The sequence below is a fragment of the Meleagris gallopavo genome, chromosome 1 (genome assembly GCF_000146605.3).
Source record: "Meleagris gallopavo isolate NT-WF06-2002-E0010 breed Aviagen turkey brand Nicholas breeding stock chromosome 1, Turkey_5.1, whole genome shotgun sequence".
Lineage (NCBI taxonomy): Eukaryota > Metazoa > Chordata > Aves > Galliformes > Phasianidae > Meleagris > Meleagris gallopavo.
The window spans coordinates 85,120,107-85,144,813 of record NC_015011.2 but is presented as its reverse complement, the minus strand read 5'-3'; the positions used below and the strand labels follow the sequence as shown (position 1 = coordinate 85,144,813).

At 39.7% G+C, this 24,707-nt stretch overlaps 1 long non-coding RNA gene across 2 annotated transcripts; it reads right to left on the bottom strand.

Moving 5' to 3' along the window:
- Positions 1 to 5,922: 5,922 nt before the first annotated feature.
- Positions 5,923 to 22,973, bottom strand: LOC104913605. Of its 2 annotated transcripts, none has more exons than XR_004161745.1 (3): positions 22,415 to 22,973; positions 19,417 to 19,498; positions 5,923 to 6,748 (listed from the first exon to the last, which is right to left on the bottom strand). It is a non-coding gene; the product is annotated as an uncharacterized LOC104913605 (long non-coding RNA). The 2 variants fall into 2 exon arrangements; XR_002118923.1 differs by lacking the exon at positions 5,923 to 6,748 and adding an exon at positions 13,846 to 15,578.
- Positions 22,974 to 24,707: the final 1,734 nt, after the last annotated feature.

Genomic DNA, 24,707 nt, shown 5'->3' with positions numbered 1-24,707 from the left:
TTTGATAGAAAGCAAGGAAAGGAAAGCACAAAGTTTCCTTGCTTTGCCATGTGGGCAGTGAAATTTATGGCACATTGCAGCATCTGATGCACGGACTCAGATGTGAAATTGTTTATTACAAGTTCTCATATCTCTTATATACCTTCACAAGGTATTCACAATTCTTTTTCTAGCTTTCCCATCCACCCCTACAATTTTCCCATCCACATTTACATGTCAACAGAGCATTCTACAAACACTCTTCTTCAACCGTTCATGCAGGCGCTTATCCAGTCAGAGCCATGAGATGTTCTTTCTTCTTCTAGAGGTGTCCTTGGTTCTCATGCTGTTTATCTTGCTCCATAGCTGCTGCTCTGAACAGTTTTTCTTGTATTCCCACAGCACATTGTCAGCCAGTCATTACAATATGTCCTTGCCTTGGGATTTCCAGCTTGAGGTAGATCAACAGCACTCATACTTTTTTTGACTAGGTCCTTAATGGTTGATTTTGCCTTTAGACTACTTGTGCCTTTTGGGTCTAATTGAGTCTTTTTATTGAGTACAGTATTCCATGTATTAATTTTTTGTCTGAAGAGACTCTTGCAGATAATGCAGAACCAAGAACTACATCCATTTAAATTGGTATATCACCTGGCAGGTACATTGTGATCAAGTAACTAAAGAAAACAACTTGCAGTAAGCAAGCAACCAGCAACGTTTGGACAGCCAACAGTGCAACAAATAATCTGTAGAGCCTTGTGTTCAGCATGTGGGGTCAGACCTTCACTATCCAGGAACCATCTAATCAGTCTGTTTGAGATATAGTAAATAAATGTGGGCATCTTAGCTAATGAATTAGTCATAGGGAAAATAAACCACATGAAATACAGTCAATTGCTTGTATTAGTGACCTTCCTAGAGAATAAAAGGATTGAGTCAAGAGTCAAGAATTTATCATAACAACATCATTGCTACCTGTCAGAAATGTCTAAAGGGACACTTCACTGGACTGGAGGTAGAATATTGCTGCAAAGAAAGTTGTTAACATACTTTCCTGAATATGTTTCCAATAATTGGGGGTAATCCATCCTGTCTTTGTCAGGCAAAATGGAGATTTTTTCTTGAATGAAGCCCACAGAAGCTAACAGAAAGACAAGTGTTTTTCTACAGAGGGGCTCTATGGTCCAAATACTGGTTGTGCTCAAAGCATCATCAAATAATTATAAAGAGGAAAGAATGAACTAGACTTAGACTCCCAGTCGCAGTCACCCTACTTTGAGTTTTCAATACTATTTCATTACTGAGAAGCTGCACAGAATAACTCATTAACTCTCAATCTCTTGCTTTTTTATTTTTACATATCTATGAATAACAACTTCATTGCAGTTAACAATGAGATGACTAATTAAGGCTGTGTGGCATTTATTAATAGGTCAATTTCCTTATTAGTGTGGAGGCTGATGTAAACAATTCTACAGAGTTTTTTTTAATGTTTCCAAACCTTGGCTATTTACTTCTCATGGTATTATCATCTCTGTATAACTCCTGAACCCAGAAGAAATTGGAGAAAGCAGCTGAAGATATGCTAGACATGCAGCAGTTCAAAGAAGGTTCTGATCAAGAATTTATCTTTCTAGGTTAGTGTTCAGCTGTACTTGTTTGATTCTTTGTGTACTTACGACCATTTGAAACAATTCCAAAGCATGAGAGCTTGAAGTAACAAAGTAATTTCATTTAGATTTGACAACATAGGTCAGAAGTTTAGATGAGTGACAACTGTAGAAGAAGTATGTGCTAAACGCTGTCACCCGCCCAGTTTGCAGGCTGAAGATCTAGTGCACTGGTATGAAAAATTGCTTGGTTTTTGCACCAAACAAAATATCTCATCTCTACTGATTAAAAAAAAAGAAGTGCAAAATAAAATCTCTGTCATTCAAATGCTTTTCCTTCGGGTATTTGGAGTGCTTAGTCCATGTATTATTTACTTTGTCAAGTGGTCATTCACTATTTTGAAGACTTTTATTGGCCCACGCTGCTCAAAATGTCTAGTTTTCCCACTTCCTACATTAATTTCAGACAGGCTAGAATCAATTTGTGGTGTGTTTTGACATTTCATTTGTGAACATGTTTAGTGACTATGCTGGTAGGAAAAAAGCATGACAAAATAAAACACACAAGTGAATGGAAAGATTAAATATTGTTAAAACTATTGCCAATATTCTGTGGAATTAAGATTTCAGAGCTGTAGAGAGTTCATATTAATGCACAGTGTTTTATAAACTCTATTGGCTAAACATACTCTGAGATGATTCTGTAGGAAATCTATTAATTAACTTCCTACTTATCTGACAATGAAGTTCAAAGAAATTTAAAAAAAAACCTTAAAAATATAGAATTACGAATTACTTGATTTCTGAAATATACTTGTTAAATATACATATTCTAGCTATATTTAATTACATATCCTTTTTAAAAATTCAGAATTTAAATAGATCTAAATTAGTTCTGCTTGTTTTAAGAAAGGAGCTCAACTTTTGCTTTATACAGGCTTGAATAATTCTGCTGAAACCAATGAGACTGTAAGAGTTTTAGTTTATTGCTGCTGAAGTAACTGGAAATTGGATCTAAGTTTGAAGGACTAGAAATTCCGGCATCACTAGCACTGAGTAAAAGCTGAAAAGCTTTTAGTGTGGAAGTCTTGAATGCCACCTACTAAGGAGTGTCTTGCATATTTCACCTTGATGCTCCATACTGGAAGTGCACATCTCCCTCCTTCTTTAGATCGTATAGAGAACTGGGCCACCAATGCCTGGGTTCAATATCTAAACGCACCTAATGACAACAGAATTAATAAACCTCCAGTCTTTTCTGTATTTTGCCTGGGAAAATGAAGGCACACAGCTAGGAGCATGACACCTTGATGTATAAGATACATGAACTGTCCAGGTTCCCAGGTAAGAGAAATAAAGTAGCACTCACAGTCACAGCTAGAGCCATTTTGAACTGACTGTGAAATCAGGCACTCTCTCCAGCAGTGTAGGAATATGTTGGCACAAGGCTGACATCCATGCTGAGCATCTGAGGTGCAAACAACTATCACTGGCTGCAAATGGGCTGAAAGGTCTAGAAGGCTAAGGTGAAGGTCACCCAGCAGTCATTCAGTCCATGCAGAGCCACATGCTAATAAGTTGCGTACCAAGACTTCTTATTCCATTTTTCCAAGCACAGACAGTAGGATTTGATGAAGACTGCAAAAGTCTGAAAAATAACATAGCAGTTGGCAGATGCTGGACATGAAAGTAAGATGGGATAAGATAACATATTCCTGAAATTGTCACTGCTCATGTTTTGATTGTGTTACAAAGGAAATCATTTGCCCAGTTTTGAAATATGCATTCAAACTTCTGTTCTATTAAACACACATCAGTATGTTGCCACCTGTTCCAGTCATGGTTGATAATGAACAGTATGCAGAGATAATACACCCGTATGGCCTTGTAAATGTGTTGCAGAGGAAAATCAAAAATAGGTAATGCAAGTCAAATTTGGATGGATAGTCTTATTACAGTCAATGTTAAATCCTGTGCTCTTAATTACTTTGTTGCCTGAATTGGAAACCATTCAAATAACTGCTGAGGGAGGGAGGGGAGAGAGTGTAAAGAATAGATCTTCATGACAATTGAGAGCTAAAGAATATGATTTTGTCACAAGATCTATCAGTTAGCTACTGATGACAGTAAATCTCTGCATAGATCAATCAGAGAGGTAGTAGAAAATGAAAGTAAGGGTTGGCACATACACTAAAGATTTAAACCTGACAGTGCCATGACTAAAGGATAAAGCAAGCAAGACACCATTGAGATCCCACTGAAATCAGCAGGAGCCTCCAATTTATCTGCAGGACTGCAGGGTTGGCCTAGATACAGCTTTTAATAATTAGGAAGGCAAAAGCATCAATTAAGGCCAGGAAAGGGGTTGACTTTAAGCATGTACTAATGCCTTTGACATATATGCTTAAGTGCTTTGAACACCAGCTTATTTTCTGGCTGAAAGCTGGAATTCTTCTAATAGCTTCCAAAACCCTTTGACTGAGTGAATTTCTCTTTCATGTCTGTGTGGAGCAAACATGGGCTTACGATGTGCTCTAAACTTCAGAGTGGAAATTCCTACTTAACAAGTTCTTCTGCGTATTTAAGAAATTGAAGCTGTAGGTGTCTCTGTTAGAATGACTGTGGAATGCTGTAAATCAGTAAGATATGAAAGAATAATATGCACATCTCACACTCTGATTTCTGCCCATTGGGCTCTTACTTGGTTGACTCTGTAAGGAATCTCTGCCAAATGAGTTTGCTTCAAACAGGCTCTTGGGCTGTTACCTTACCATGACATTTCATTACCAATCATGTTAGAAGAGAGATGAATCATTGTAAGGGCTCATTGTGCTTACACATTTCCCAGTTTATCAAGATTCCATATGGCTCTCCTAGGTAGGAGTAATATGAAACTCAGAAATGCCTCTTCTTTCTTCCAGTATTGCTCTTTTGAGAAGAAAGTACTTATAGCCATAGTATCTGAGAAGAAGTTACCTGTTGGTTTCTAATCATCTAGCAACTACAAAGAGTTCCATTCATCTCAAACTAGGTGCATGCTATATAACATACAGATGAAATGCTTTTTATATCACATATATACAGCAGATAACCCAGCCACATGAGAAAGAGCAGATACAAGTGAATCAAGGCTGGATTAAAATAATCCAGTTTTATAACTGGTTTGTATTACTATTATTATTGCTTTCCCCTGAGCAAACTGTGAAGTACTAAAATCATGCTTTCAGATGCTTCAACTGGTAGTAGTGCTGATCTGACCAGAAACTGGCTGCAAGCTGTGTTACTGAAATCCAACTACTGATGCAATTTTCTCTGAAGATCAAGGATCATCAGTTCTGGATTCAGGAAATCACTGCTTATCAGTTGGGATGTCAAACACAGCACAGCAGTCAAGTACCAGGATAATTACAAAGGGAGATTCTCATATGATATAATTTAGGAGCAAAGTTAGGTAACCACGTCATTTAGCGAGTATGCAAAGAAAGACTAATTTTCTCAACAGATAATTCAAAACCATAAAAGTAAATAAATTGAGAAGCTTAAAATGGCTGATGCAAACATATCAATGCCCTCCATGGCTGTAATTTCCCTTGTACTTTAACCGGTTATGATATTTCTCTCTACCTTCTCATACAAAGATGTTGTGTGATCTTGCAGCAGTCCGCAGGATTTCCATCATACCCTATAGTACTGTAGGCTTCTTTTGCCTGGTTTCCACTTGGAGGCTCATCCTTTGGTAGCAGAGGAATTCTACATATACATGTAATGTGATATTCAGACAGTATGATTACATCTTTGTTCCCTGATTTTGCCAAAAAGGGATAGGGTATGGAGTTAATATAATAAGTCCCTGATATAAAAATACTTAGAAGTTTTCATATTCCTGAAATTCCTGCAATATTATTAATGTTTTTCTTATCCGAGACTTTAGTTTGTGAAGCCACTACCCTATGTGCCACTCATCATTTGCCCACGGTATTATCTCATGAGTTTCAGCAAGACATAAACCATATGAAGAAGAAAAGACATTCAGAAACATTTATTTGTACACACTAATTGGTACTCAATTCTTGAAAGAATCATAGAATGATTTGAGCTGGAAGGGACCCTTAGAGGCCATCTAGTCCAACTCCCCTGCAATGAACAGAAACACCAGCAGGTAGATCAGGTTGTTCAGAGTCCCATCCAACCTAACCTTGAATGTCATCAAGAGTCATTCATCACTTCTCTATGCAACATGTTCCAGTGCTTCGCTATCCTTATAATAAAAAACTTCTTCCTTATACCCAGTCTAAATCTCCCCTCTTCCAGTTTAAAGCCATTGGCCTTTGTCCTATCACAACAGACCCTGCTAAAGACTGTCTCCTTCTTTCTCACAGCTTCCCCTTTAAATACTGAAAGGCCACACCATGTTCTCTACAGGGACTCCTAAGTTATATGATATGGGAGCCCCAGCTCTCTTTGCCTGTCTTCATAGGAGAGGTGTTCCATCCCTTGGATAATTTTTGTGGCCCTCCTCTGGATGCACTCCAACAGGTCCATCTCTCTCCTATACTGAGAACTCCACATCTGGATGCAGTACTCCAGGTGAGGTCTCACCAGCACAGAGTAGAGGATCAGGATTAACTTCCTTAACCTGCTGGCTACATATAAAGGCCCAATTCTTTTCTGACAGATGCCAAAGACAGAATTGCCATTAACTGCAATTTTGTGAGACAGGAGGTTTTCTATAACAGAAACACAGCCTTCATGAATGTGGGTGAAAATTAGAAAAGAGAGTTGGAAGGCACCATAAAATGTCACCTACTGCAGGCCAGGCAGCCCACTGGACATTTATCTGAACTCTTAAGAACTCTCCTGATGGATCTTTCTCAAGCAGACTATTCCATCACTTTACTGTCTTTAACTGAACTACCCAAAGTCTTGCCAGAATCTATTTTTGCTACAAAGCCCACTATTTTTTGTCTTATCCACTATGGATGCAGAAAACAAAGTGCCGCCTTCTTCTCTGCAGCAGTCTTTTATGTATTTGAAAACTATTACCATGTCTCTGCTTCATTTTCTCTTCCACAGATTGCACAGAGCCAATTAGTTCAATCTTTCATTGCAGGTCATGTTTTCTAGTTCTCTGATCGTTCTCACACTGAATAATAAAAGCTCTGTGAAAGGAAAAAAGCATCAAAATTATTGTACTGGTTATAATTATTATTAAAATTAATGATTCAATCACAATGCATTTTATTTGGGCTATTGCTAATCTAACTTTTCTTTTAATGTTTAATAATGTGTACACAGATATATCCTTCCAGACTGTGCCTTTGTGCTAGGATGGCTCACTGCCTTTGTGAATTGTATTTCAGGAAATAAAAGAAAGCCTTGCAAGCTAAAAACATGTGCTCCCAGAGCTGAGGAATGCAGACATCCTCTCTTTCTTACTATATCATTGCCAGCGCTCCTCTGATAAGAACAGATACTTGCCTGAAGCTCTGTATCTCCTACCAGTGCACAGGTCTGCAACAGAGATGCAGCCAGACCATATTTCCTCGTCCTATTGGCAACAGCCCCAGTCTCTGATTGCCTTCCAGCTTCTACCTCAAATCCCCAGTAACTACACTGTCCCCCTGGTTCCTGCTTATTTCCTCAGCCCCATGGGTCACCATAGAATCAGTGACTCAAGTATAATGGATGGGAGGGTTGAGTTTCAGTTACAATGCCAACCTTTCTTTTCTGATGGAGCTGCCATCTGAATAGCCTTCCTTTGAGTGGAAGTTTCATGTACAGCACATGATAAAAAGACCACATGGGACAAAACTTCTGAAGTGTTTCTGTATGTAGAATTCTGTATGTAGAACTGGCAGAAGTTTGCTTAGACTAGAAGTTTCAGTGATAAGCTGACATTGTTATCAAATGTAAATACAAGGGTAGTCCTGAGGGGCTGTTTTCAGAAAGAAGCCCCAGTTATTGTGTCTTCCAGCTGAGTAGCATCTAAAAATAAAACTATTTAGTACAATCTTCCTCAGATGTATCATGTACAAGACACTCTGTCTGCAATGAGTGCAAAAAGACACTTTGGTGTGCTTACCAAATCATGTGATCCTAAGCAAAGGTGAAGAGAATCTGATTATTACCCCAAGAGCTATAGATAGGGATATCCAACAAAGAGTTAATTCAATTTCAAGATGAAAACTTTACATGCAACTTGCTCCCTTAAGAGGTGCGTGATTCTCTTTCACTCAAAGACTCAAAGAAGAAAAGAAAGGGAAGATAAAAGCTGCTAGAAAGCTGTGCAATTTAGGGGAGAAAAGAGAGGAACAAAACCAGGGGAGAAAAAGGAGGAACAAAAGAAACTCACTCCTAAAAGGAAAGTAAAGCACATACACTAAAGAGGAAAGAAAAGATGGTATCAAAAGAGGTTTTCAGCCACAGACATCCAGCAGCCAGGCACTGCAGGTGATATCAGCACCAAGAACTCTCTGTAGAGAGAGAGATTCTTGCAGGACATGCTACTGGTGTAGGGGTTAGGAGACAAAGTGTGATTTCACAAGACTGAACTTCAGAGAGATTCTTTGAGAACCAGGATTCAAGCTGTTTTCCACTTGCTGAATGAAGCTTGGTGACCTGTTTTGCCTTTTGGGTCTCTCCCTCTCTCTCTGATTTACCTGTTATTTTTGGACTCATGCTTCAGTAAGTTCTAATAATTAAAATAGATCTAGCTGTTAATATTAGGTACAGTAATTTTGAATTTTGCACACAGAAAAGAATGTTCCCTGTAGAGAGTTCATATTTTTATATAAGAACTCAAGACCACTTGAATGGCCTTCTAGGCGAGACTAAAGAGAAATGAAATCTGATCAGAATTGTATGGACTTCTCTAGTTTCTTATTTCCCTCATATAATAAATTATGAATTAATATCTTCGAGTTCCCTAGGTAACACATCTCCTAACATCCCCCCAAGGGGTGCTCAGCAACTTAATGTGCCCAATGGCGACGTCACATCTGTGGGTCACTGTCATCAGGATTAATTATTCATGATCTGTCGTGCAGATGCTTTCTTTTCCTGAGCCTAAGACCACTCACAGTGCAGGAGCTCCCCATTTCCAAGTGTAAGACATCAGGATGTTTAAGAGGCTGCTGCTAACTTGATGTGCTGTAATGTTAACAAAGCCAAGGAGCTCTACGAGCTGAAGAAGTAATAAAACAGAATTTCCAGTGGATTTGTTTCAGTTTGCTTGAACAATAGAACTACAAGACCTAAGTCCTCCGCCTGATATTAGGTGCTCCAGAAGTTATAAAATCAGTGCTGCCCTCCCTTGCAGTCCTCCTCTCATGGGGTGCCTTGGTGGCAACACACAGGGTGCTGGGCACCAGTTAGAAGTCACTGGAGAGTATCAAAATCAGTTGGGAAAACAGTGTAATTGTTGGAGTCCGGTCCCAAAGCCCTGCCTGTGGCTTTCTTGTGAAAAGGGGAGACAGGGTACTATTTTGTAAACTATCACCCTTCTCTTATATTTGACTGAAATCTGCCAACTGGTTTGAAAATCATGGTGGAATGGGGAATGGAAAAGCAAACAGACAGTTGTGCACAGACTGGCTGATCAGATCAGCTTTGTTTTCTTAAAAACCAAACTAGAAAATGTGCTTAAGGTATCTTCAGGTACTGCACTGACCTTGAGCTTGCTCACTTCATTAATTTCATGATTTTATCACTGCATTTTCCAATTAAAAAAATTCTCCTCCCTCTTCCTGGGCAAAAATTCTTTTCCCTCCCTCTTCCACTCTTTGCATTTCTTTCAATTCTCTTAATCCTTGGTGTGATAATAGGTAAGGAAACATTCCCAGACAAAAGACTGATATTTTAATTTTGATAACCTCTCTGAATAGAGAGGTTTGTGTAGGATGGAGATTAATGAAAGAAATGAACAATTCACTCATGTCACCAGGTAAAGTTAAGAAGCAGATAACCCTCAGGGAAGGAAATGGTTGAAAAGGGGAATAAGTAATAACACATTTTAATTTTTCATGCATCTCTACCCACAGAATCCTCTCTTTAATTGAAGGAAAACCCAAACTGTGAGCAAAGAGAAGATGAAGAAGAAACAGCAGCCTTATTCTTTGACTGGGTGTACACAGAGGAGGGGCTCTGGGGGCTGGCCTGTGGAAAGCTGCAGCCAAGGGCTTATTTTTTGGCACATTTTTGCCCTTCTTTCCAAGGAGGCCAGTAAGCTGCACAGACTCCTAGCCCCAATATACTTATCATGCATTTTATTGCTGGAATTACTCTTAAATCTTTGGATATAGCTGGCGACCTTTACTGATCTCCTCCCACCACCTTGCTCAAATTGTATTACAGTGAGGAGTTACTGAAATGACTGAAGGAGTCACAGAAAAGTAGCTTGCACCTTGGCTTTTCAGCTAGTGAAATAAACTTCTAAAACTGTTTCTGAAGTGTTTCCCGTGTGACAACAATGCTTTGTCAAATGGTTTGAGAACCCACTTTCAACACTTTCTGAATGGACATGTAGCCCAAGGCAGCTGCTAGAGAGGAGAAAAAGGCTGCCTGGAAGCATGGAGGAGGCAGGAATGACTGAAAATATGCAACTACTTTACATATATTACGTAATAAAAATGCTAAATTGCAATAAGAAAACTGAAATGACTTCATGTGGAAGAACTTGGAGTTGTTGCTCATTAGGATGCCTTCCTGTCATTGTTTGCATGAGGAAGCTGCAAGGATATACTCATAAGGAAGGCACAGAAATCCTTGTTTCAGCCAGTGGATTTGGGCTCTTGAGATAGAGGACAATGTTTAGATGGTGATGTTCGGGCCATCACTAAGTACAGCACTAGACAGGAATAAGAATGGTCATTGCTTGTTGAGTAGGTCAGACACTGTAGATTAATTCCAGTCACTCCCAATTATGAGTTCAAATATGATCTTTCCTGTTTCCAGAAAGTCCAGAAAGCAAGCAACCTACTTCTCAGTCATGCCAACTTGTCTGTTGTTGCCTTCTCGGTAGACCAGCCCTTTGCAATCAACTCCCTACAGGCAGTGCTGGTCACACCAGGGCTGTTCAACCCTGGCCATGCAGCCTCATGCTGCCTGCAGCTCAGGCAAGTCTCGACATCTCGTCCTGTGCTTTCTCATCTGTAACACAGCTGTAGGTACACGCTGACCCCATTTACCTGTTTGTTTGCTGTTCTGTTGACCTTGTGCATTCAATTCACCGAATCTGTGGCTGGGCTTGAGCAATAACAGACTAACCAGCAATCTCAAGCACCTGCCTGTCTACACCCACACACTTACAAAAATTAATAACAGAAAAAACAATTATTCAACTCATTTCACATTCTAATATACAAAAGCTACACCTGAGCCACTGACCAATATTACCTGGATGTCATTTTGCCACAAGCCTTTTTCAGCATTAGAGATTCAGTGGCAGAACAGATTTTTGTGCTGGTTAGACTACAGCATATTCTGGAAATGCTGCCAGGCTCTGGGTTCCCCTCTTGCATCTTGAAACTCCCCCTCATATCTCAAACACGACATACTATCAAAAAACTTGTTGCACAGCAACAGATGCTTTCCTGACTGCATACATGTTTTTGATCTAAACTTCTGCTCTGTTCATCTGTAATTCTTCTCTTGTAGCCAGGTTTGTGAATTCATCTCAATTTTATGACAACATAGGAATTTGGAAAAGGTCCTGTGCAGAAATTGTTTGCTGTGACTGCTGTGACTGTTGGCTGCCATGACATGTACTGTGTAAAACAATCAGTCTCCATCTTAAATGCTATACATTTTGCTTCAGTCTTCCTTTTGAAGGCTGTTCCCAAACTTCTCCCTTTTTGTGATTGGAAATCTTCCAACCTGCATTGTGAGTTTATTCAAAGGCAAGCAGCTGCTGCTTAATTTTTCCAGGTTTATCCATTTCCTTACACTTCATCTGTCTCCCTGGTGCTTAACTACCGGCTGTACTTACAGAAGGCAACAGGATCTCACCCTGGCACTGTTTTACTCCTCTTTCCTGCTCCTCTTCCTCTTGTTCTTAGTTCAATTCACACTTGCCGTGGACAAAGTGACAACTGAGATACAACTACTGTTCTCAGGAGAGGCTGCTCTGCGCATACAAAGTCCACCTTTGTTTGGCAAAAAAGGACTTTAGCTTGCTTTATCACCCCTTCTTCACGCAGAAGGAAAGGCTTGCGCTTGATGCCAAATCCAAGGGATGACTTTGTGATGAGACTCATAATGCAGACTTATACTTCTCCACCCTCTTCAAACATCAAGGTGCTTCCAAATTTTGAAGAATTACAGTAGTGATTCCATAATCTGGGTAACAGGACAGTGACCCAAGGACTACGTTTCAGGGTCATTTAAAAGGTGACTAAAGCCAGCAGACTGAGTGTTGGTGGGCTTAGATTTAATTTATCCATGCAGGCATCCACAGGAAAACATATAGGCTTCCCCAGACACAAAAAAGATTGCAAGCAGCTCTCTTTAAGGATTAACACAAAGTGAAGATCATTGCTTCTATTTAGGTCTCAATCAAATACCTAAGTTTCTCTAGAAAAAGTTGGTGAGACAAATATCCCTTTCTTCTCTCTGGGTGGTATTGAAAAAGTATTTGCTTATACATACAACTGCCGCTCTGTGAGTATAACTGCCCCATCATTACACAGACTAGTCAAAAGTCGGAATTATTCCTATAGGAAAACGTGCTGTTAGAAACTATACAGTAATAATAAGTACATCTTATAGCAAGACTGCAGTGCTAAGCCCTGGACTGGCAAAATCTTGCTCCGTCAGTGTTAAGCACTGTGGGTTGTCTGATGGAAGCTCAGTAGTGCTGTCTGTGCTGAGAGATGCTAAGCAGACAGAAAAGGTTTTATGGGACCAGGGGTCACGCAGAACACCATGGGCTATAGCTGTGCTCCCTCAAGGGCAAGTAAGAGAACAGCTAATAACTTTGCCTTTGCGATAAGGGTCTGTTTGTCTAAGGATGTGTCTAGAATGGTTTTTGGGACTGATATTTTATCTGTTTGGAGTCCAAGAGAGCTGAAGGGCAGCTACCTCTCAGCATCATGCATTAGAATGGCAATTTCTGGAACAAATATACTCTACCACATGACCATTTTTTGCTTTCAGTGTGATGCATGGTTTTGCTCTGATAAGAAGAGGAGAAAGGCCACAGGAGGTCAGACTAGAGCTTCATCTGGACTACAGCATCCCGGCCTTGCTGCTGTCCAATTACACAGGGAAAGCATGTGAAGAAATTACCACTCTAAAATGAATCACATCTGACAAAGAACATCTGATAATATTCAGGTGCTTTCTGACAAGACACATCCAAATGATCATATTTAATAATGATTGAATGTGAATTAATGAGTCTAAATATTTGCGATCAAATATGTACCATGGATTTCTATATCCTGTGGCAGTGCACTGTTCAGTTTTTCTTGGCAGCACAAGTCATTCTTGGACTTCTTTTTTTTTTTCCAGAAAGCTAAAAATATATTGCTATTTCTTCCTTGAAGCTTTCAGAGTCAGACTATGTGAGACCAGAAACAAGAATTCCCCTGTCTATAATCCTACAAACCAATTGCCTTTGTGGCTATTGCCTGTCCTGTCTTGCATCTGCCCTGTGACATCAGTAGCATTTTGCCAACATGCCTCTATGCAACTGTCTGGTTCATAAACACCTTTGTCTTGGTAGCTGCTGGAATGTGACAGTATCAGCCAAAACTAAGCCACGTCCAGTAACGGCATTACCATGTTGTATTCCTCTGAGAATAGAATAAATTGTTCTTTTAACGTTGCCAGATTTAATGCATGTTATTGATTCATTCTTCCCTTTCTTTTAAGTGACAAAATCTTCTAGCCCTTAGAAAGAAGACATCATACATATTCCAACACCCATGATAAACTTGTATACAGGCGTTTCACAGTTTTCCTTTATGCCTGTTACTATTCAAATATAGTTTCTCTGCATACTGTTGAGCTGATTGCACATGAGTGGAAGAAAAATTCTACAGCAGTCTGGAGATAGCAAGTCACAGAAAAGGAACCTCTGCTAGGCCCATTGAAGCTATTAAAGGAGACTCAAAAGACAGGTCAAAAGTCAACCCATCAGTTCTGAGGTTTTCTTCCATTTTCTTTCTTCCTTTATTTTGTTTTGTTCCTTCTTTCTTCTTTTCTTTATCTCTTCCTTCCTCCCTTCTTTTTTCTTTCCTTCTTTTCTTTCCCAGAATCATTAAGGTTGGAAAAGACCTCTAAGATTGTCTAGTCCAACTGTCCACCTACCATCAACGTTGCCTGCCAAGTCTTGTGAGGAAAGCTGAGACCTGAGAGGAGACCTGTACAACTGAAAGGACATTGTGGCAAGGTGGACATCAGCCTCTCCTCTCATGTAATGGTGATAGGATGAGAGAGAACAACTTCCAGTTACACCAGATAGGTTTCAGTTGATTATTAGAAAAAAAAAAAGTATTCTCTGAAATAGTGGCCAGGCATTGAAACAGGCTGTTCAGGGAGGTGATGAAGTCACCATCCCATTTTCTTCCTTCTTTTTTCCCCACTAGACTTCACTACTCTTCACCTTGATGCAAATGAGCTCTAAAGATACGAAGTGACCCAGACTACCTCTTTGGTCAGTATAGAGAGTGTTTATTCATCTTCATGACAAATGTGCTTCAGCAGCTTCATTATTAGAAAAGAGAAAAGGTGTGCTTGGCACTCCTGGGGCATTCACATTATATATAATTCTCTTATTACTGTTGGCCTTAAAATACCTTAGTATGACAAGATCTGAGCCAGTGTCATCCTTTTTTATTTAAATTTAATTTACACAAAATAATGTTCTTCTTGCTCCATTTCTTCCCATTCCCTTTATTTTCCTCCCTTGTTCATTTTTCTGTATCACTTCAAAGTTAGTTCCTTTACCAATGTCATTCCTTCCACCGTCCCACACTTCACCTCTATAAAGCACAGAAAAAAGGTTATCCATTCATTCTACATGTCCATGCCCTTTTTAGCTATTTGTTTGCAAATTGAGTAGCACTGCCATTTAGCAGATGTCATTCAAGGCTTTCAGAGGCAGGCATAAGTTTTTGGTCTCCACTATTTATTTTCTTTTAGCTTCACTGTTACCTCAGCTGGTGCTATATCCTTCTAGTATGAACATCTTGAGTACACATCATGAGACTTTTTTTCCCTGGTATCTGTTTTTCATAGACACTGATGTCCTCTCTTCAGCTGGCTCTCAAGTTGTAAGAGCAAGCTGTGACTCTAATATGTAGGACAGCAGTATGTGGTTGAATTCCTGTAGACCCATATTCAAGTACCACAGTCTGTGATAGTGAATGGCTGGTGAAACTTAGAAAGCTATGTTAAATTTTACACACCCTCAAAGAGCAGCTGTGACCAGCTGAAGTTGTTCTGCTTCAACATAGCTGAGCAGCTGCCTCTCTGCTCTTTTAATTTTTGTGAAGACTAATTATTTCATTTTTTTTTTTCTTAGTAAACCAATATGTTCTTTGCCACTCAAAAGCTGCCTTTCTCTGCTTGGAGAATAATGCTTGCTCTCACAGACTCAACAGGTACATTCAAGGTGTCACAGCAAAGTCTTCATCAGGCTCTGGCCACCTCGAAGCAAGGCCTTTTTCTCAGAACTCTAAGTACAAACACCTGGAGGCAGAAAGAGTGATAGTTTTAGGTGTCCTTAAATTCCTCTCAGAGGTGAACATGCCAGCAATTTGCCCTTTACCAGCCACATCAATGAGATCTTTGCAGTACTGTTTGGAGCTCTGAAAAAATCTCACTGCACAAAAATTATAGACTTCACAATAAAAATTCACGGATTTCTGACAGAAACATAACTGGCTCTTATTATAAAGGTAACATACACCCCCAGAATGTCATAGAAAGAAATTCACATCTTGAAGTCCAGGTGATGAGGCAGCCAAACATAGCTGTTGTTAGTTGCTAAAAAAAAAAAAGTTAGTGATGAAGCTACGCAGCTAATATATTAATGCATATGTATATGGCTGATTATGTATTATTACTACAATTAAGGAATATTGCCAATGGAGTACAATGTTATGACAGTGTAATGTTCTCTGAACTGCTCTCTTGGCAGATATAAAAAATAAATGAAAAGAGAGAGAGAGAAAGAACACGAATTGCACAATGGATGAATTTGGCCCACCTTCCTCTCTAGCATAACACAGTTGGCTCTGGATTGCAATACTGGATCACTTGCTTATACTGCCGTATCATCATCTATTTCATATCTGTCTGCAGTCCCAGTTGCCATAGCTTACAGTGTCACAGTCCAAAAGTGAAAAACTTGGACTTTGCTGAGGTTATCATAGATGGTTATTTTTTTCTCCTCTGCAAGAGTTCTTGGCTCCCTAAAACAGTAATTAAAAGCAGCAGAAACACCTCAGTGTGGGTTTTGTTGCAGCCCCTCCTGAATTATCATGCCTAAAAATGAATCATGCATTAGTCAACTGCTGAACTGGTTTAAACTGGACAGGCTGGAGAGCTGGGCAGTAAGAAACCAGATGAGATTCAACAAAAGCAAGTGTAGGGTCTTACACCTAGGGAGGAATAATTGCATGCACCAATACAGGCTGGGGGATGAGCTGCTGGAGAGGAGCTCTGCAGAGAGGGACCTGGGCGTCCTGGTGGACGACAGGTTGGCCATGAGCCAGCAGTGTGCCCTCGTGGCCAAAAAGGCCAATGGCATTCTGGGGTGCATTAAAAAGAGTGCGTCCAGCAGGTCGAGGGAGGTGATCCTCCCCCTCTACTCTGCCCTGGTGAGGCCTCATCTGGAGTACTGTGTCCAGTTCTGGGCTCCCCAGTACAAAAAAGACAGGGATCTCTTGGAAAGAGTCCAGCGGAGGGCCACAAAGATGGTGAAGGGCCTGGAGCATCTCCCCTATGAAGAAAGGCTAAGGTGAACTGGGTCTGTTTAGCCTTGAGAAAAGAAGACTGAGAGGGGACCTGATCCAGGTCTATAAATATCTGAGGTGTGGCGGCCAGAGTGGCGAGGCCAGACTCTTTTCAGCAGTACGTGGAGACAGGACGAGGGGAAACGGACAGAAACTGCAGCATAGGAAATTCTGCACGAATGTGCGTAAGAACTTCTTCACGGTGAGGGTGACGGAGCACTGGAACAGGCTGCCCAGGGAGGTTGTGGAGTCTCCTTCTCTGGAGATGTTCAAAACCTGCCTGGACACCTACTTGTGTGACCTGGTGTAGGGAACCTGCTTTGGCAGGAGGGCTGGACTCAATGATCTCTGGAGATCCCTTCCAACCCCTACGATTCTGTGATTCTGTGAAATGACCAGAGCTCCCAAAGGTACTTAATACCATGTGAAACTCTTATTGTGACTCAGCTGAGCCCCTCAGGCTTCTACAAGAAAAGCCACTCCTGGGAGGCCAGGCTGAGTCTGAGTCCCTGACGGTAAGCAAGCACAGCTGGACAAGGTTGATTTTTTGCAAGTCTGTGCCCAGATGTTTGAGGGGGTGGCAGCTCTGAAGATGCTGTGAGCAAAGGTAAAAGGAAATAAAGAATAATTGCTTTGCAGACTTTCTAATCCCAACATAGCCACATCTAGGGTAAATCAATCACTACTGGAAAAACACCATGGCTCAGAGCTAAGCTCATTTACACCAACTACTAATCTGGCTGTTAAAATCTCTGCATTTTGAAAATTGCTTTTTCTTAACCAGAACAATTTATGCAGACAGGTGACTACATCAGGGTAGAGAGTGGCTGTAGGAGAGTAGCAATGAACCCCTACTATCTTCTAACAACAGAATTATGTTAATAGTTATTGAATGAGGTGAAAATAAGCTAAGAGGAAGCAAGTGAGGAAAATTTACAGGAAGGTGGCTGAGTTTAGTGAGTCACATCATTAAAATGCTGCAAGAGAAAGCGATCATCTGCATGTCACAAACACGTTTAGCCAAACTCCAAACTGCAGAGAAGTTAAGCAGTTTCCTTCCTCTTCTGTGCTTAGACACACAAGGGGAATTTCTTTAAAAGAAAAGCCTAAAGTTCCATTTGAGCAAATTCAAGCTAAAAATCTAATCCAAGGCCTTGCTTAGCTACAGTTACATTTTGTAGCAACTTAACAATGATATAATCTTCTGGATAATTATTTCATTTGCAAAGGATATTTTAAGCTCTAAAGAAACATAAAAAAAAAAAGCAGAAAAATTCAATTTTCAGGATCGTCAATTGCTGAGGATATGTAGGTTTTCTAGATCTGCTTTCCTCCCTATTCTTATTTGTTTTATTCATAGTGTATAATTCTAGAAGTCTTTAATATAATATACAGCACAGCATGGCTGGAAGAGACTGTTGCTACAGAAGTCAGTGCTGTTACTGTCCAATAGACATAAGTAATACCTATAGTCCAGAAGTGGTTGTGGTGATGCATATTCAGACAAGTAGGAGGCACCAGGAGTAAGAGGAAAGGACAGAAAAATGAATCAGACCTGCTGCTATGGAAGACTGCATCAGGCATACATATAGCTCCCTCTTGGCTTATTTGGCAGTCTGTTACTGAGCAGCATAAGCTACAGGTTACAGAGATCTTTGTACACAGTTGGTCCTCTCATATTTTTTCAGATCCAACTCGTATTCGTACAAGGATCCCAACCCAATGGAAGGAAATCCTTTTTTGGCTGTCCAAATGTTGCTCCATAGTGTCCTTGGCTATAGATCTTAAAGCTACAAAGCAAAAGCATTATAGAAATAATCTAAATAACGCACAAAGGCTTTTATCAAGTAGAAATTTTGTTCTACTTTATCTTTTAAATGTAGTAGTGGGATCCTGAGTGGGTTAAGCTGCCACTAACTCCTACAATTGTGCCAGTAGGACCAGTACCATTAGTTCAAATCATTTATCCCATGGCACTTGTAACACAATGGAAAGCACAATGATGACAACAGAGCAACAAGATCCTAGGCCACAGCAAGTGAAGATCTGCACAAACACAACAGCAGTGGGTGTAGAAATAAGAGGAAGAAGCTACTTACCTTCAGAAGGCCTGTAACACCCTCAGTTAGGCAGGGATTCCTGGATGAGGTACCCTTGCCTCAATTGCCAACCCTTAAATGAAGACCGGGAAGAGGCGGATCCTGGATCCAAGCCTTCCAGTCACTCAGGTGCACTGCATGCATCAAAGTGCCCTTGGGTTAACCCTGCCTTCCTACCAGGTTGTCAATCACTGGTTCAAGCCATGACTCAGCACTTCCAATACAGCATTTTAGGGAAAATTCCCTTCAGAAGTTCTTTTCCCTTCTCCCTTTTCTTTTCTCCCTTTTCTCTTTTCCTCTCCTTTCCTCCTCTACGCTCTGGTCTCCATGAAGACCTTTCATCTTCCTTACATGTTCTGCAGATTCTTCTAAGATAATGGTTCGCATTTTTCTTTTTGAGTGTGTGCATACAGGAGCTCATCAAGATTTATGGTGTGGTCCTTGTCGACCTTTTCCACAGCTCTCTACTATGTTGGATCAATACATTCATACAAGAAAATAATAACCTATTCTTTTTGGACAGGAACTCCACACTGGTGATCAGGTTCCTATCACACTGGTTATTTGCACATTAAATAGACGCCAGTGACACCTATACTTCAGTGCAAGAATCATTTCAAGAATGTACAGACTTCTGTGGTAGTCTCGAGAAGCTGAAGGGAGGTGGGCCTGCAGCATGAACCCAAACATGACTTAAGATGTTTTAGTTGTTGGAGTTTCTTGCCTTTAAACACAGCCTCACCTGTCCAGAGAAGCCATTTCACATACCTGATAAAGCAGAAGTCGAAGAAGAGAGATAGGCACTGATATCTCTTAAACAGTAATCACTCTTTCACTCTGGATAGCAAACCTGAAAGGATGACAAAGAAATCCTAAGTTCTGACCATCCTATTCCTAGACCATTCTGTTGCCTTTGAATAGAAAGCCCTCCCAGAAGGCCATGTGGCAAGTGACCACAAAGTAACCCTTGTGCTAGCCAGGGATTTGGGGAAGTATCACTGGGATATAACACTCCATGGAGTGGGCTACTTACAGACCAAAGTGCTGACAAGAGGAAGTTGACATCACTGAAGAGATGCTTTGCAAAATGATGGAAGGCAATATGTAGCAACACAAGTAAATGATTGCAAACATTCAGAATCTGGCTAGGTGTAACTAGTTAGTTAACAAAGCCATTGCTGGGCTGATAGCCATGGGAAAAAGACATTTTCCTGGATCAGACATTGTGTGCCAATGGCAACAACAATAAAAGGATTCTGTCATAACCAAGCACCTGCCACAGATTAAAAATATGGTTTTCAATCATTTTCAGGAAATTAACATTCAAAATGAGGTAGCTGGACTACACACTATTGAAAACTCAAATACAACGATGATCCAAATGAAAATGTGTGTGATCATGAAAGCAGTATTGAGGGAGAGAAATCTGTCATGGTGGCATCTTTCAGAACCTGCTGGCGTTCTAATGATTGATCTGAATGTTTATAGATTGATCTGAAATGTTTATTTTGATATCCAAAGTTTGTTTTTACATTTTGGATATTTTAAAAAGAAAACATGATTTTAAACCTTAGTTTTGTATTATAAATATGAACTGAAGTCTGCGAAAGCCAATGAGAACATTTCCAGGACATTCATACCATAGAGATTAGCTTTGGGAGCCTGAGAAGAGAAGGAAGGAAGAGCTATTTGTAGATGACATCTTCCTTCTCACTGTGCTAGGGAAAATAAAATGGAGTCAGGGAATGCCCTTCTCCAAACTCTTTATGTGACTTTCCATGCTCATTTTAGTGAAGACGGCTTTCACAAAGGCCCTGCTAATATTCCCTTTTTGGAGTAGCTGATGATATGACATCAAGAACTGACTAGGGAGAATCAGTGCACCATGCAGCAGAGCTGAGATTGTTACCCAAGAAAAACATTAGCTTTCTCCTTTATGACAGAATTATTTACAGCTGAAGAGCTCATTTTAGTTGTATTTTTTCTGTAAAGCAGATAATATTCAATCACCCGCTGAGTTATAGTTTAAAATACAGTTAAGCCTTCATTATGCAGGGTGGTGAACTCAATTCTCTTGTGTAAAGGAGTTGAACACCCATTGACTACAGTGAGCACAGTTCAGACAATACTGGAAAATGTTTTCATTTAATAAGAATTGAAAAGTGATTAAATACTTGACTGTTACAATGCATTCACATGAGTTCATATCATGCTGCATTCTCCCATTGCAAATACTTGTTTTATAAATTATCTCAACTGGGATAACACAGGAACAGCTCAGATGTGTCATACAAGGTTAACTTTTCATATTTATTTTCAAAATGCTTTTAACCAGCCTACTCATTTTATTTCAGAAATTACAGGTAGGATATGTGCTTTCTCAAAAAGAATTTCATAAAGACCTTTACTCTCAGGGTTTCAGTGAATATTATTTTAGTGGAGAACAGTGAGATATCAATGCAGCTCATGCTATGGAAGGATTAAGATATTTTTCTTTCACATGGAATCCTTCTCTTCCAGTGAGCCTTCATACCATCAATACTGATGATCAATATATGGCTTTAGAAGAAAATACATATCTAAATACTTAGATCCCTTACTCTCTGTTATGGATCCAGTATTATGCAAGGTGAATAACTGAATGTTATATTTCAAGATATTAGGCTAGGTCCTGGCAGGGAAGATGTCTAGTGTTAAGATTTAGCCCTATTCAGTATTGGGCTGGCTGAGACTTGAATTTGCTAAGCAGTGCTGACAGGTCAGATATCAGCTCTAGGTTTCCCCACCTGTCATCTGGATTGTTCTTAAGGAGAACTATTTCATTACAAATGAGAAGTTTCAGATGCTGAGGTCTACTGGAGATAAATGTTATTTTGCTTGTTCCCAAATCCCTGTTTCTTTACTTTCTTTTTGAATTGTGTCAGAGCTTCCTGCACCAATTCTTAGGGGATTCCTGTAGCATACAGTGCTTGAGCCTGTACCACATTTGCAGAAGTCTCTACACCACCTTCTAAGGATGAATACATGGCAAACAAAGCCCAGTGAACAAAATGTAGAGTTGGTTCAGCAGCAAAAAAAAAAGAATACAGAAATTACCTGTATGTAGATAGTTAGAAACAAATGTGGAATAAAATGTTACTATTATCTGAATAACTCTGCTCTGCAGAAATTCTGTCTGAGCTGAGAAAACTTTGATGGAAGGAGACTTTAATATCTGGTCTGACTGGAAGGGCACATATAAAATGAGTAGCTTGCCCTGGTGATTTTATTCGTAATTTCATGGATAGCGTTATCCAGAAAATGTCAGAGGAAATTCCATATTTTTCATCTGTGTTTTGCCTCAGGCTCCATCTATGGAAGTGATCACTAGTGTATTTGCAATTAATTTTTTAAGGTTCAACAATTTGCAATAGAAGAGACTAAAACCTGTGCTCTCACAGAGGCACTGGGATAGCAGAAAAATGACTGACAGAAAGACAACTGCTATCTTGGTACTGCAATGCAGTACCAAAGCTATGTAGGGAAGTTTTTGTCAACAAAATGCCAGAGCAACGTCTTCTGGAACAAAAATACATTATTCATGTGGCCAAAAATCTATTTTCTGTTAATTTGGAAACACGGGAAACCAAAACAGAGCTCTCTAGGTTATCCTGTTTTGAAAGAGAAAACTTCAGATTGGAAGTTATTAATTAATTGAAAGAGAACAAAGTTATTTGGACTTTATCTCAACTTTGATCGTCCAAATGACTGAAGAGATGGTACATACTTATCCACATGATCTCCACATGATCTCCAATAGAGGCATAAATTAGTTTGGCTTGTGGTCTTGGCTAGAATGTTTGGTATGTCTGCTTCCCATTGTTAAGAGTTACTAGGATATCTGAGAACTTCAATCCCTCTCAACTTTGGATATGGAGCCAGAGATATCAGGGGTATCTGGTTAAGACAGGTCTTTCCCCATTTGCATCACTGATGTCTATCTGATATGGAGGGACATTAATTCTTGTAAGGGAGAAAGCATGCTTCTGACAACTTGATCACTACCCTGACCCTTTCCAGGGTATGGCTGGCTCTTTGGGCTGCCAGGACATGCTGCTGGCTCACATTCAACTTTGCCATCCACCAAAACCACAGGTCGCTTTCTGTGTGGTTGCTCTCCAGCCTCTCATCCCCCAGTCTCTATATATATCGCCAGGACTGCCCCATTCCAGATGCAGAATCTGGCACTTGCTCTTGCTGAACTTCATGTGGTTGGTGATTGCTCAGTCCTTTAATGTCTCAAGATCTCTCTGCAAGGCTACTCTGCCCTCACGGGAGTCAACAGCTCCTCCTGTACATAAAGAAAGCCATTTTGTTAGCACTCAAGCTTTTAAAAAGTCTTAGTACTCCAGATAAATACTAAAATATTTAGAAAGCTCTGGCTGAAAACTAGAGGTGAGGGAAAAGAGAAAGAGAAGAATATCAGCATGATAGGACTTGAAAGACTTTTTTCAAGTTAAGAAATATTATTTCCTTCTGGGACCCAGAAGGTGCAAATACAGGAGAAAAAGAGATATTTTAGCTTCAGATTATGCAGGCACTAGGGATAATGGTAATTAGTTCCTCTACTGAAGAAATGTAAAATCTCCTAGCTGGAACTCAGACATACTGTCTCACAACTTAGGGGAGATTAAGTATTGTTTTAATTTGAAGCCCCACAGAGAAGCCAGGTGGACAGAATATAATTACTTATAGGATATCAAAGATAGTTATCTACATCTGAAAAACATTAAGATGCTCTCTTTAATAGATATGAACAGATAGGATCTTGTTTTTCATCTGCAACTTGGATTTCAAATATATTCATAACTTTTTCCAGTGTGCTGTATACACTCGGTAAGGGCGATTTTTGGAATGAAGATTGAAATTTCAGGGATAGCTCTTGCTGTCATGTAAAAAAGTAATTTCTAAACTGTAAAGAAGATCATCCTTTAATATCTCAAGACAGGAGCCCTCAAAACCTGATACATAAATCTTGCTCTCACCTGTTTGAAGGGATTTATACTGGATTGTCTTATGCATGCCTCCTGCATCAGTACAAGACTGAATTTTGTTATACCTAAATCATCCCTAAAGAATTTTATTTGTTCTTATTTATTACTGAAATGGCTTTTCCTGTAGCAGAAAGTATGATAAAATCGCAGTGAAAAAAAAAGAGCAGGCAAGATCAGCTTATCAGTCACATTGCTGATTTGTTGGTCAGATTATGCATGTCTCTGATCTTTCAATGAGTGTGATGACAGTGCTTCAGGATCATGATTATTAGGTGAAAATGTGCATAGAGCCCACCTTGGCTTGGCACAATCACATGAAATGATGCACAGTGTAAGCAATCCTTATCTTCAGGTTTTGAAATCTGAATAGGAAATCTCTTTAGTGACCTTTATCTACTTCTCAGGTCTCCATTTCACATGGTTCAAGAGCACTGTCTAGGAGAGAGTACTGAACTTAAAAACTACTCAGATGGCCATATGCCTGTAGATATCCAAACGAGTACTCTGGACAGTGAACTAAGTGATGACTGTGGTACTTATGAAAGAATAAGAGAAATGGGAGCAGGCAAGGAGAGTCTGAAAAGAACTGTTCTGAAATTGTGGAAACAGGATTCCACCTCCACAAGTCTAAGTACAAACTAGTGATGGATCTAATTAGCAAAAGCTTGGTAGTATCTGAGGTTGAATAGAACTGGGCTCTGTGAAATCCAGTAGGAGTTTAGCATTATGAATTCTGCATTAAAATTATTGATGGAGATAGAAATATTTAAAATGGAAAGCTGCTTCATATTGGTGCACATGGAAAACCAGAACTAGATTTTAAAGCCATTCATTCATTGTTACTTTGTTTATATACATTTAGCACTTAAAATTTTTCTTGTGAGAAAACTCCACCTATCATTTCAAAAGTGGGCAAAAAACTTCCTTGTCTATGCTGATCCTTATAGAAGATCCCATTCCATGTGGCATTTAAGTATATCTGTAACTGTTTAGCTAGATAAGGACTGCAGCTTTCATGTTCTTTGC